The sequence below is a fragment of the Macaca nemestrina genome, chromosome X, assembly GCF_043159975.1.
Source record: "Macaca nemestrina isolate mMacNem1 chromosome X, mMacNem.hap1, whole genome shotgun sequence".
Lineage (NCBI taxonomy): Eukaryota > Metazoa > Chordata > Mammalia > Primates > Cercopithecidae > Macaca > Macaca nemestrina.
Genome location: NC_092145.1, coordinates 20,125,553 through 20,138,547, shown reverse-complemented (window position 1 = coordinate 20,138,547; position 12,995 = coordinate 20,125,553). Strand labels below are relative to the sequence as shown.

General features: G+C 42.0%; 1 pseudogene; it reads right to left on the bottom strand.

The window, feature by feature from the left end:
- The window catches only part of LOC139360663 (histone-lysine N-methyltransferase SETMAR-like), a 39,528-nt pseudogene extending 28,019 nt beyond the window's left edge, over positions 1–11,509 (bottom strand).
- Between the last annotated feature and the right edge of the window lie 1,486 nt (positions 11,510–12,995).

Below are 12,995 nucleotides of genomic sequence, written 5' to 3'. Positions count from 1 at the left end.
TGTGTGTGTGTGTGTGTGTGTGTGTGTGTGTGTGTGTGTGTGTTTAAAAATGCCTAGAGTGAATTTCAATAGATTTAGGGCTACATGTGGTTTTTGGTTACATGAATGACTTGTACAGTGGTGAGGTCTGAAATTTTAGTGCACCTGTCACCCGAGTAGTGTACACTGTACTCAATATGTAGTTTTTATCCCTCATCCCCCTTTTACCCTCCCTGCTTCTGAGTCACCAATGTCCATTATACCACTCTGTATGCCTTTGTGTACTCATAACTTAGCTCCCACTTGTATTTTGGCTTTTCATTCTTGAGTTACTTCGCTTAGAATAATGGCCTCCAATTCCATCCAAGTTGCTACAAAAGACATTATTTCATTATTTTTATGGCTGAGTAGTATTCCATAAATACACAATGTATACCGTATTTCATTTATCCACTCATTGGTTGATGGGCACTTAAGTTGGTTCCACATGTTTGCAATTGTGAATTGTGCTGCAATAAATATATGTGTGCAGGTATCTTTTTCATATAATGACTTCTTTTCCTTTAGATAGATACCCAGTAGTGGGATTGCCAGATTAAATGCATGGTAGATCTACTTTCAGTCTTTGAGAAATCTCCATTCTATTTTCTGGAGTGATTTTGATGTTCAAGCAAATTTGGGTAACAGCCTTAAGTGATGAGAAGCCAATGAAAGCTTTTTCTCTTTTAATTGAAAATTGTTATTTTCTCAAATATCTCATTGTTTTGGTAGTTTATTAGACTAGAGTTAATTTATCCAGAATTTTAATTTACCACACATGTTTGTCAAGGAGCAATTAAGTGTATTTCTATTGTGTTAAACATTGGGAAATGGTCTGTTTATTTGTAAAGTCCATTCGATTTTAAGTCTAATTATGTATCTGTAATTAGTTCCCACAGTTAACAGATGTGAATTTGTGTCAACTGCAGATTTCTAACTGCTTTCTCATCGTTTCTCCCATGTTGTTCCTTCGTCATTTTATCTATGTGTAGCACATTTCTAACATTTACATCATTTATCCAATGTTTTGCAAAATGGAAAATCTCCCTTCTGACAGCTTTTTAAAAAATTCAAACAACAAAGAAAAAAATTAAAGTTATTCACAGACTCTTGCACTTCCCAGAAATAACTTCTGTTAACACTGTGGTATATATACTTCCAGATATTTTATGCATATATACAAAAATGGAATCATACTATACCTTCTGTCTTTTTTAGTTAATATGTTGAACATCTTTTTGTGTCAATGCTTTAAATATTTACCTTGTCTACCTTAATGATTGCATAGTATTATGTTGTATGTATACAACTGTCCCTTGGTGTCTCCCCACCACAGGGGACTGGTTCCAGGACCCCCTCAGGTAACAAAGTTGGAGGATGCTCAAGTCCCTTATATAAAACGGCAGTATTTGCATATCATCTACGCTCATCCTCCCATATACTTTAAAGATGATTTAAATAATCTAGAGATGTCTAGATTATTTACAATAATGAAAACAATGTAAATGCTATATAAATAATTGCTATACTGTATTGTTTTAAAATTTGCATTATTTTTATTATTGTATTCTTATTTTAAAAATATTTTCCATTTGTGGTTGGTTGAATCAGTGGATGTGGAATCCATGGAAATGGATAGCCAATTGTATATTAAAACTTATGTAACCAGTATCCTTTTGAAAGACTTAAATGATGGTACAATACTATACCACTTCTTGGATGAATGAAGTAGATCTGCATGTGCTGCCATAAAAAGACATCCAGGAAGTAGTATTAGGTTAAAAGAAAACCCTAAACTAAATTGCAGAACAGTATGTGAGCTATGGTCCTATTATTGTAAAAATGTTTGTGACATATATGTATATAGGCATATACCTACATACCTAGAATACACACATACTCACACCTAGAAGAATGCCTGGAATGCAACATATCAAATGTTAACAGTAATTACCTCTGACGAATGAGACATCTATTTTTTTGGGTACACATCTATATTATCGCAAATCTGAATTTGTTACAATGAACAAGCAAAGTATGTTTTCTGTAGCTATATATATATATATATTCAGAATATATATGTTTAGAATATATAAATTTGGAATAGATTTATGAAATTCCATGTGGAAGTTGTGTTTTTGTGAAAGTTGACAGTTTTAGAGCAGGAGTATGTAAACAATTAGAGCTGAGCCTTAGTTTAATCTGGAGAAAGGCATGTACCAAGGACAAGGATAGATGGCAGAGACACTATAGAAAGGAAAAACCATAGGACCTGACAACTAATTCTAAGTAAGTGCAGAGATAAGGGTGAGTTAAAAAAAGCTCAGTCACTGAAAGAACTTTGGAGATAGCATTAACCTGAGTAGGGAAGCCAGAGGAGCTGATTTTACAGGGGAAATCATGACTTCAGAGCCTAGAAAGATGTATTAGTTGCCTACTGTTACAAAATACCCTCAAACTTAGTGGCTTAAAACACTAATAATCATCTATTATTTATATGGCTTCTGTAGATCAGGAATTCAGACTTAGGCTCAGCAAGGAAAAGTTGTTTCTGTCTCACGATGTCTGTGTCCTCAGCTGGAAGATCCAAAAGCTGAGAGCTGGAAATCATCTGATGGTTCTTTCACTCACATTGTCTCACAATTGATGTCAGGCTGGTGACTGGTGTCAGCTGGGGGCTTAGCTGGGACTGTCAGCCAGAACATCAACATGGAGCCTCTTCAGGTGGTCTGGCTCCCTCACAACATGGTGGTTGGGTTCCAAAGGAGAACATCCTGACAGAGAGAGAGAGAGATCCAGGTGGAAGCCATATTTCCTTTTAGAAGCTTGTCTTGGACATCACGCAGCATTGCCACTGCTGTACAACATTGACCAGTGTGGTTATAAGCCCCCTTCCCCATATTTAAGAGTGGGAAACACAGACCCCACCTCCCAGTGGGAAGAGTGTTAGTCACATTACATTGTAAGGGCATGCGGGGTGGGATAAATGTATAGGTATGGCTATCTTTTAAAAATGAATCTGTCGCACTGCATTGTACTTTAAGGTGAATTCGACTATTCATGGCTTAATGAATTATCACTTTCAGAAAGATGGGCATTTGGCTAAGGAACCCAGGATCCCCCAATGCCTTAACCTAAATGAACAACTCACTAAAGGTGGGGAAGCTACACTGTTAAAGGACCATGATTTGAGGAAGGGTGCTTTAATCTTTAAAAGGCCCAATATAAAAATTAAAAAGACTCAAAAAGTCTTTAATATGGCATACAAAGTCCTCTATGATCTGGCTTTTTGTCTAATTCTTGGATTTCATCTTCCAACTATTCCTTAACTCATGCCTTAAGTATAAGGTATGCCAAATGTCTAGAAGTTCTTTGAACATACTATTTGAGGTCAGGTTCTCTAGAAGCAGGGGTTCAGGTCCTCGTAATTTACTACAGGAGAGTTTCCGGAAGAAGGGGGTGAGGGAAGCAGGATAGGGCAGGGGAGGAACCTAAGCAAGAATGTGAACTCACTTGGAGAGAGGGTTTGGCTGCTTCCCCAAATCTGGGAATCACGAATGACACCACAAAGATGATCCCATCTTTGTTAGGCAGTCATTGGGTGCAGGTTGTGGGGGATGGCGGGGGGGATGTGACTTGGTGCCAAAGAGGCTCCCATTCTTGAGGACAACTTTTAAAGTTGTCCTCAAGAAGGGGAGGGGGCAGCCGACATTCACAGCAGCTGTGGGATGGGTGCAGTGGCCAATAAAGAGCACCTGAGCAGACCACTAGCTGGGGCTACACACACATTAATCTGTTTCAAGGCTTCAGACCCTGGCTCCTACTAGTCCCTTTATTTTGGGAGACAACTGCTTCTATTTTTCTTTTCATTTTTTTTGAGACCAAGTCTCGCTCTGTCACCCAGGCTGGAGGCCAGTGGCATGATCTCAACTCACTGCAGCCTCTGCCTCCCAGGTTCAAGTGATTCTCCTGCCTCCACACCCGGCTAATTTTTGTATTTTTCGTACAGACAAGGTTTCGCCATGTTGACCAGGCTGGTCTTGAACTCCTGACCTCAAGTGATCTGCCCACCTCGGCCTCTCAAAGTGTTGGGATTACAGGCATGAGCCACCACACTCGGCCTCAACTGCCTCTTTTTCGTCATGAATTCTTCCTTTCAGGACAAGTTCAGATACCACCTCCTCCAGGAGTCTTTCCCTGATGACTGGCTAAGTCCTACCCTTCTGTGCTCACATAGAACCTTGTGCATTTCTCTCTCTCTCTCCTCTCTCTCTCTCTCTCTCTCAGAGCATTTCCCACACTCTATTGAAAATATTTGTTTCTATTCTGGCCTTCCCCAGTGGAATAGAAGCTCATCAAGGCAGAAGCCATGTCCTGTTTATCTTTTCACCCTAGGCATTTAGCAAAGTGTCAAGTAGAGCAGGTCTAAGTAAATATCTGATGAACTGAACACTAAGTAAGTGATTTCTGTGGCTGTACAAGGCCAGCCAGCTCTGCTATCAATAGTTCTTCATTCTCCATTTGGTAGAAGGGAAACAGGCAAAACTGGGAAAATTAAGTCATTTATGACAAATAAGCTAGGTATAGGGGTTCTTACTACACCTAAGTAAAAATATGATCCTACTATTGTTACATTTTAAAGGACATATTTACAAAAAAGGGAACAACAGACAGTGGGGCCTACTTGAAGGTGGAGGGTGGGAGGAGGGAGACGAGCAGAAAAAATAACCATTGGATCCTAGGCTTAGTTCAACAAATTCCCGTGACATGAGTTTGCTATATAACAAATCTTCACATGTGCTCCCAAACCTAAAATAAAAGTTAAAATAAAATAAAGGACATGTTCAAACATAGTTTAAATGTTGTCATTTAGAAAACATAGCCTTAAGGAGAAGAGGGAAGAATGATGAAACTTATGCTTTAGCAAGAATCAAAATGTTTCTTTTTTGTTAGTGGAAATGTCTTGGTATAGAAGCTGTTTAAGGATTTTTCACAATACTAATCCTCCCCAGAAGTTAAAAGGGAAACTAAAGGCATGTAAGTACTATGGACTAAATAAGTTGCAAAGAACCCAGCCAGGAGAAAAGCAGTGAGGGGATGAATTTAAGTGATATAGAAGGTAGAAGTTCAATAGTACTTGCTGGTCTGGTGGATGTGGAGGAGGAGGAGAGAGAGAAGCATTTAGGTTTCTGGAGGCAAGAGAGGCTGAGGCTGGCTGTGGCAAGGTCCTCCCCACCTGAATGCTTAGAATTCACTCTCTGTGCACTGCGTACATCCATGGTGTTCCATACACAGAATAATGACCCTCTTGCCTGTGAGTTCCACAGGGGGCATGGGCAGTGGCTTCAGGGTGGTGAGGTATGAGGAGAACACCACAGAAAATGTGAAGGGGAAAGACCAAGATTCCAGGGCCTCAGCCCAGAGGCTCCAACACCCTGACTTGTGAGAGGAAGTTACCCAAGTGGCCAGACTCGCTGGGGAGCTTTGTGCGGGCTGCCCTGGGTCAACTTTCATCACCAGCTATTTTTATTTTTAGCCTACACCACCTCTCAGAGTAACCAAGTCTATAAATGTCCATATAACTTGCTGTGCCTGAGCCCTGGGCAGAACGGAGCCACTAAGCCCTGGGCAGAAGGGAGCACTAAGATTGTGCTACACATTTGGCTGCCCTTGATCAACAGATGTCTGGATCTCACCTCAGCTCTCTGGGAACTCCAACACTGCCACCACTCCTCACCCCTCACCAGCCCTTCTCCCATCAGGTTTCAGAAAGAGGATTTCCTGAGCATGGGTAGAACAACTGTCCATAGGCAGATCACAGCAAAATCAGGTCCCATACAGTCCTACAAGATGGGTTATCCAAGGCCAGTCTTTTGTGGGCTGAGGGAGGGCAGTCTTCATGCCTGGATGACTCACTCTCTCTGGCCCCTCTGCATCCTGCTGCACTGCAGGGCAGTGCCCAGGTTTCCTGTGCTTCTCTGCCAGTGAGCTGGTTCCATGCTGGGCTTCTTCTAATGTGTGTCTGGGCTCTTAGACACCCAGCACATACCTTCTCGTTCTGGTATTGTTCCTGCAGAGAGGAGAAAAAGAGCTTGAGCTCGGAGGTCAGGCAGCTGACCAGCGGAGGAACCCCAGTTTCCTCACGTTCACCTGGGAAAAATAGTAGGCCCTACCTCACAAGATTGGTGCCTTGAGATAAGATGTGCAAAGTGCCAAGGCCTTTACCTTATACATAGTTAGTGCTTAAAAAAAGCAGCACTCACAACTGTAGTGTATTCCCCCAAAATCTGTTTGGGAAGCTTCTCCCCTCTTCGAGGCTTATTTTTATACTTTGCTCAGTCAGCTTGCTTCCTAGTAATTTTTACATGGGTGGCCCACAGACAAGTCAAACTCACCTTGCCCTCTGCACAAAGATTAACTTTTTACCTGACTTTATTTCTTCCATGGTAGTTATCACCATCTGACATACTAGATATTTACTTGTTTATTTATTATAAATGTGCCAAGACAGGGAATCTTGGCCTATGTATCTAGATCTTGGAACAATGCCTGGCACTGCTTACAAAATATTTGTTGAATAACCTCCAGCTGCCCCAAAATGCATCTCTTCCTTTGTCTTCTGTCTCAGTGAGTAGCCCCACAATTTCCCTATTGCCCAAGCCAGAATGCTGATCACCCTTGACTCCTCCCTTTTCCTACACCCCATGTTCAGTCAATGGCTAGGACCTGACTACCCTACCGTCTAAATGTACCTGGCACCCATACACTTCTCTCCACCCTCTTGTCACCACTACAATTCAGCCCACCTAAATTATAGAAATAGACTCCTCGCTTGTCTTCTGGATTCCATTTTTGTCCTCATCTAACCCATTCTCTGTGCTGAAGATAGAAGAATATCACCGAAACCTGATCTGTTGAGAATCATTCAATGGTTCCTCGTTGTCTCCACAATAAAATTCAACTCCTTACAGGGCCGACTAGGCCCTGCATGATCTGGCTCCTGCTAACCTCTTCAAACTCATTTCTATCCATTTCTCCCCTCTTCCTATTCCCCCACTCCAGCTCCTTTGCATTACAGTCATACAGAACTTCCTTTTTTTTCCAAGGGGTCTCTGTCAGTCTCTCTCACCATCTCATCCACATTCCCCATTTCCTGCCTGGGACACTCTTCCTCCTTCGGTGTGTTATTCCTCACCCCCCACCAGCCTCCTTCACCAGGATAATTCCTAAGCAAAGTCAGATCCTATAAGAAACCTTCTCTGTATGCCCCCCTGACATCTCCACCCCCTCTAGAATATACTTTCCTTCTTGGTGCTTCCATAACACCCTGTATTTCCTCTCTTATAGCACTCAATATAATATCACATCTATTATTTTGACTATTTTCCCCACTAGAATGTAAGCTCTACAAAGGCCAGAACTATATCTATTCTTGCTTTTATTTAACACAAATAGAGCTTACTCTGTGCTTAGCATGTCTCTAAGCTCTTCATGGGCTGGGCACGGTGGCTCACACTTGTAATCCCAACATTTGGGAGGCTGAAGTGGGAGGAATGGTTGAGCCCAGGAGTTTGAGACCAGCCTGGGCAACATAGCAAGACCATGTCTCTAAAAAAAAAAATAAAATAAGTATTCATTCATTTAATCATCATTACAATCCAAAGAAATATTTTTATTATTACCGTTATACAGATGATGAAGTTGAGGCAGAAAGAGGTTAAGTAAACTTGTCCCAGGTCACATAGCTGGTAAATGGCAGAGCTGGAATTTGAACCCCCAAATCCAAGCTCTTAACCACTACAATATGCTGTTTCCCTTTTTCCCACATGCATACTCATTGCCCGTCATATAGAAGGTCCACCCAAGCAGTATTTGAATAAAAGAAAGAAAGAATGACTAAGTGAATAAAGATTGTGGAAATAACAGTCCTTTGTGGAGACAGTGAGAGGAAAAGAGGTAGCCATGGAGTGAGACAAAGATTAACAGTCAGTGAAGGTGAAAACAAATGGTCCAAGGTGTAGGAAGACCCCAGGTGAAATTGCAGGAGATGAAAAACAAGGTAGTTGGGAGTCGGAGCTCAGGAAGGCATGTAACAAGTAGCTCTGCAATCAACAAAGGAAATACAGAACACACCATTGGACTTGGCCAGAAGTAGGCCACTGGGGACCTCTGAGCCATTTCCATGGAGTGCAGGGAAAATAACCAGATTGCATGGGCTTGAGGAGACAGAGGGTGCTGGAGAAACCAGACAGGGAGATTTTACTCCCCTCTAAACCAAGAAAGGCGGGCTTTGGGAGGGGGTAGTCACCAGGTTAAGTAAGGTCTTTTTGTCAAGATGTAGTGATTAGGGCCGGGCCTGGTGGCTTATGTCTATAATCCCAGCACTTTGGGAGGCTGAGTTGGGACGATCGGTTGCATCCAGGAGTTCAAGAGCAGTCTGGGCGACATAGTGAGACCCCATCTCTATAAAAAAAATTAAACATTAACCAGGCATCGTGGCAAGCACCTGTAGTCCCAACTACTCAGGAGGCTGAGGTGGAAGGATCACTTGAGCCAGGGAGGTTGAGGCTCTAGTAAGTTGTGGGCACACCACTGTACTCCAGCCTGGGTGACAGAGTGTGACCCTGTCTCAAAAATAAAAATAAAAATAAAAATATAGTGATTAGGGACTGCTTAAAAACAAGAGGTGACAAATCTTGGGAGAGTGAAAAATCAAACTGACTCTCACCAAAACAAAGCATCAGCTGTATGGTGGCGGATCACACCACAACATAAAATGTAAACATGGGGCAAAGTCTGTGAACATTTGTGTGAAGGGAATGAAGACCAGGAGAGCAGTATATGAAGAGCAAGGACTTGAAGAGGAAAGAGGAAACTCTTTTCAAGAGCTCACAATTTCAAAAAAGTGAGAAAATCGAAAAGAAGACAGGATGGTTAATGCAGGTCATACAGCCTGATATTTGGGAGCAGTTGAAAGAGGATTTGACTGAAGGAGACAAACAGTGAGCAGTGGCCCCAGAAAGAGCCATTTCATAAGGAAGCATGAGTAGAACAAAAGGGAAGTTGCCAGGGTTCTGGGTAAGCAGTGAGGACTGTCAGTTCAATGCCTTGGCCTGAAGGGGCCTTCTGGAGCCCAAATCCAAATGGCCCTGGATCCTCAGGGACAGGGGAGCTGGGTCTACCACCCTGCTTCCATGAGAGATGGCAGGCAGGAGGCAACATGGGAGGGCTGGGTAACCCTAGGAAAGGAGCTATAGGATAATACCCCAAGCCCCTGGAAATATGATGAAAGAATGAAAACCACAGCACATTTGACAATTTCTTTCAATAACCATGTATGGAGCAAGTACTTTGCGCCAGGCATTGGTTATAGGCTCTAGCTGCTCTCAAGGAGTTTACATTCTAGTACAAGAAACAAACCCAAGGCAGAAAGAACCTACAACACGAAGAGGCTGATGTTCTGTAGTAGAGAAAGATGTAGAAAGGGCTTTGTATGGGCTAGTGTTGATGTATGCCAAAGAAACACAGTGGAGAAGTCTACACACTTTCCAGCATAATACAGAGCTTACTTTCCTCCAGGAAGTGATGAAGAGAAGGTTCTTGGTGATAGCTTGGGGTCTGGTTTAATCTGAATAAGCCCATAAATCCATTACATGGTTATTTTTTTGTATATTGCCATTTTTGTAGTTTATACTGAGACGCAAATATTTTTCAATTCTATGTTTACATCATTTCAATTCCATTTGCATTTATGCCAGAAAGAATCAATAACATGTCTTGTTAGAAAAAAATAAATACGTTAAAAGGCATTCACCTGCATGGGGAGAATATCTTGTCCCTAGAAGGTCACTCTGTGGGACCATGCATATGCTCGACCACAGGAGCATTGTGTGACTGAGAGTATTTTCGCTTCACTAATGCTGGTAAGTCATTTTTGAAAATTGTCTCAGTAATATTCACATTGGAATAACTTTTACAATACTTCTAATGTAATTTTTAACATAGCCCTTTTTCTGATTATAAAAGTAAGGCACACTCATTGAAAAGTTGGGAGGAAAGTATAAAGGAGATTTTTAATGTCATCTTAAAATACCATTTGTAAACTGGGGTATATCATGGCTCAGCAGTCCTTATTCTCCTCTCTCATACACACATACATATATAGATATTCACAAAATAAAATATAAACTCCTTATGGGAAATCTTACGATTCTTCAACCAAAGGGTAGTCTAAGCAACAAATCAACCCAAAGCATTTATTTGGTGGGCTGAAAGTTTGTATAGTATTACTCAAAATTGACTTTAACAGGCTGGGCACGATGGCTCACACCCAGCAATTTGGGAGGCCGAGGTGGTTGGATCACTTGAAGTCAGGAGTTTGAGACCAGCCTGGCCGACATGGTGAAACTTCATCACTACTCAAAATACAAAAGTTAGCTGAGCGTGGTAGCACATGCCTCTAGTACCAGCTACTCAGGAGGCTGAGGCAGGAGAATCGCTTTAAGTTGGGAGGCAGAGGTTGCAGTGAGCCGAGATCACGCCACTGTACTGCAGTCTGGGCGACAGAGCACGACTCGATCTCACAAAAACTGTGAACTAGGCAAAGTTGCTTTCCAGGAAATAATCACATCCCCATCTTAATAATCCCATCCCTATCTAATGTTAGGCAGAATTCTTAGGTGACCCCATGATCTCCAACCCTTGGTGTTACATCTGTATAATATTCTTCCCTTGAGTGTGGGTGGGACCTGTGGCTTGCTTCTAGTCAATAGAATATGGCAAAAGTGATGGAGGTCACTCTCGAGATTATCTACATTATATAAGGCTCCATCTTGGAGTGACAGATTTCTCTGCTGGCCTTGAAGTAGCAGCTATGTTGTGAACAGCCAATGGAGAAAGCCATATGGCACAGACCTGCAACAGAAGGTGGACCTGAAGGTAGTCACTGGTCACCAGCATACAGCCCCAAGGAAATGAATTCTGCCAGAAATCTGATGGAGCCTGGAAGCCAATTCTTTCCCAGTTGAACCTCCAGATGAAAACAGCCTGGCTGACACTTTGCAGACTTATGAGACTAAGTAGAGAACCCAGGTAAACTCAGACCCCTGACTCATGGAAACTGTGAGATAGTAAATGCTTGTGTTGTTTGAAGCCACCAAATTTGTGATAATTTGTTACACAGCGGTAGAAAACTAACACACTGCCCCCAACAGTCCTATATTTTTTGTATCCTAGCCCATGTAGGCATTGCCCTTCTACATTAACATTTGTATTGGGATGGAAATGGTGGCTTCTAGTATCTTTTTCATACTTACTTCTTCATTAATTCCCTACATTCCACCAGAATGGCCTGAAATGCACCATACATAGTACTATCTTTGGCTGAGTTTTTGTTCATACCATTCCTTCCAACCAGATTCCCTCTCTTCCACCTTTGTGCCTTGTTCATGAAATCCTCTGAATTTGTAGACCACTGGACGATTGTTTCCATAGTACTTTTTAATTTGCATCCTTGTTTGTCCCTGATTCATATACTGCCATATGACTTATTTTAAAATCGTATTTCTCTGAGAATGTATTGAATGTATACATATAATATATAAAAATATATAATACACTGAATATATATATATAATGTGTACATAGAATATATAAAAGACTTTTTATTTTTTTTGAGACGGAATCTCATTCTGTCACCCAGGCTGGAGTACAGTGTCGTGATCTCAGTTCACTGCAACCTCCGTCTCCTGCGTTCAAGTGATTCTCCTGCCTCAGCCTCCCGAGTAGCTGGGATTACAGGCACATGCCACTGCGCCTAGCTAATTTTTATATTTTTAGTGGAGAAGGGGTTTCACCATGTTGGCCAGGCTGGTCTCAAACTCCTGCCCTCAAATGATCCACTCACCTTGGCCTCCCAAAGTGCTGGATTACAGGCATAAGCCACCGCGCCCGACCAAAAGATATAAAATATTATATATGTGTATGTCATCATCTCTCCTCAATGAAATTGCAAACTCATTGGAGCCCTGGATTCCACATTGTGCATAGTAATTGCCAGGAATACACAAGTCCAAATTTTAAAACTGTGTCATATGAAGTAGTCAATCAAGTGTGGTTGGCTCTTCACAGAGCCAGACCTGAGAGTATCCGACATTGTTACCCTAACCTCAGGGATCTGCATTTTCCTTTACTGAAATGAATATAATGCCATCTGCCATAATTAATTCAAAGACTAAACAAGGCTACCATGGGTGCCTGGCTCTTCATAGGTGCTCAATAAATGTGAGTTGAGAGCCCGCCCCTATGGTCCCAGCTACTTGGGAGGCTGAGATGGGAGAATCGCTTGAGCCCAGGAGCCGGACGGTGCAGACTGCTATGATGGGGCCACTGCACTCCATCCTGGGCGATCAAGCGAGATCTTCTTTATTTATTTATATAAATAAATAAATAAATGTGTGAGTTGAATCACAATCTAGGTTTGCAAACCTCCTTGTGTAAAGGCTGCGCAGAGAGAACAGTGGTGGAATTATCACAGGCAGGCCAATGTTTCAAAGAGCTTAGTGAAACTGAAGAAGCTTGTGCATACAAAAGGCCAGTTTAGGTAACTGTGTTTAAGCTTTAGTTTCCTTTTCCACATAGATATATGTGGAATGCAAGGCCAGCAACCGACTCACAAATACTGATCAAGACGGGGGAGGGATCTAAAGGAATGTGAGTACGTCCTGCCAGGAAAGAAGTTTGCTGCTTCTGAAATATTTTCGTCTTCGCCACTGGCAGGATTGATCGATTGCAGTTAGCAAAGCGTTTTCTGTGCAGACTGTCCAAGCATCTGCTTCTGTACTTCTGTGCAACTGTTGCTCAAATTCACTCTTCCTTTCGAATCACCATCTTTGAAGACCGACAGAAAAATCCATCTAAACCACCCGAACTAATCATTTGAACTGCTTCCAAGTCCTTTAAAGGAGAATCCTAGCGAG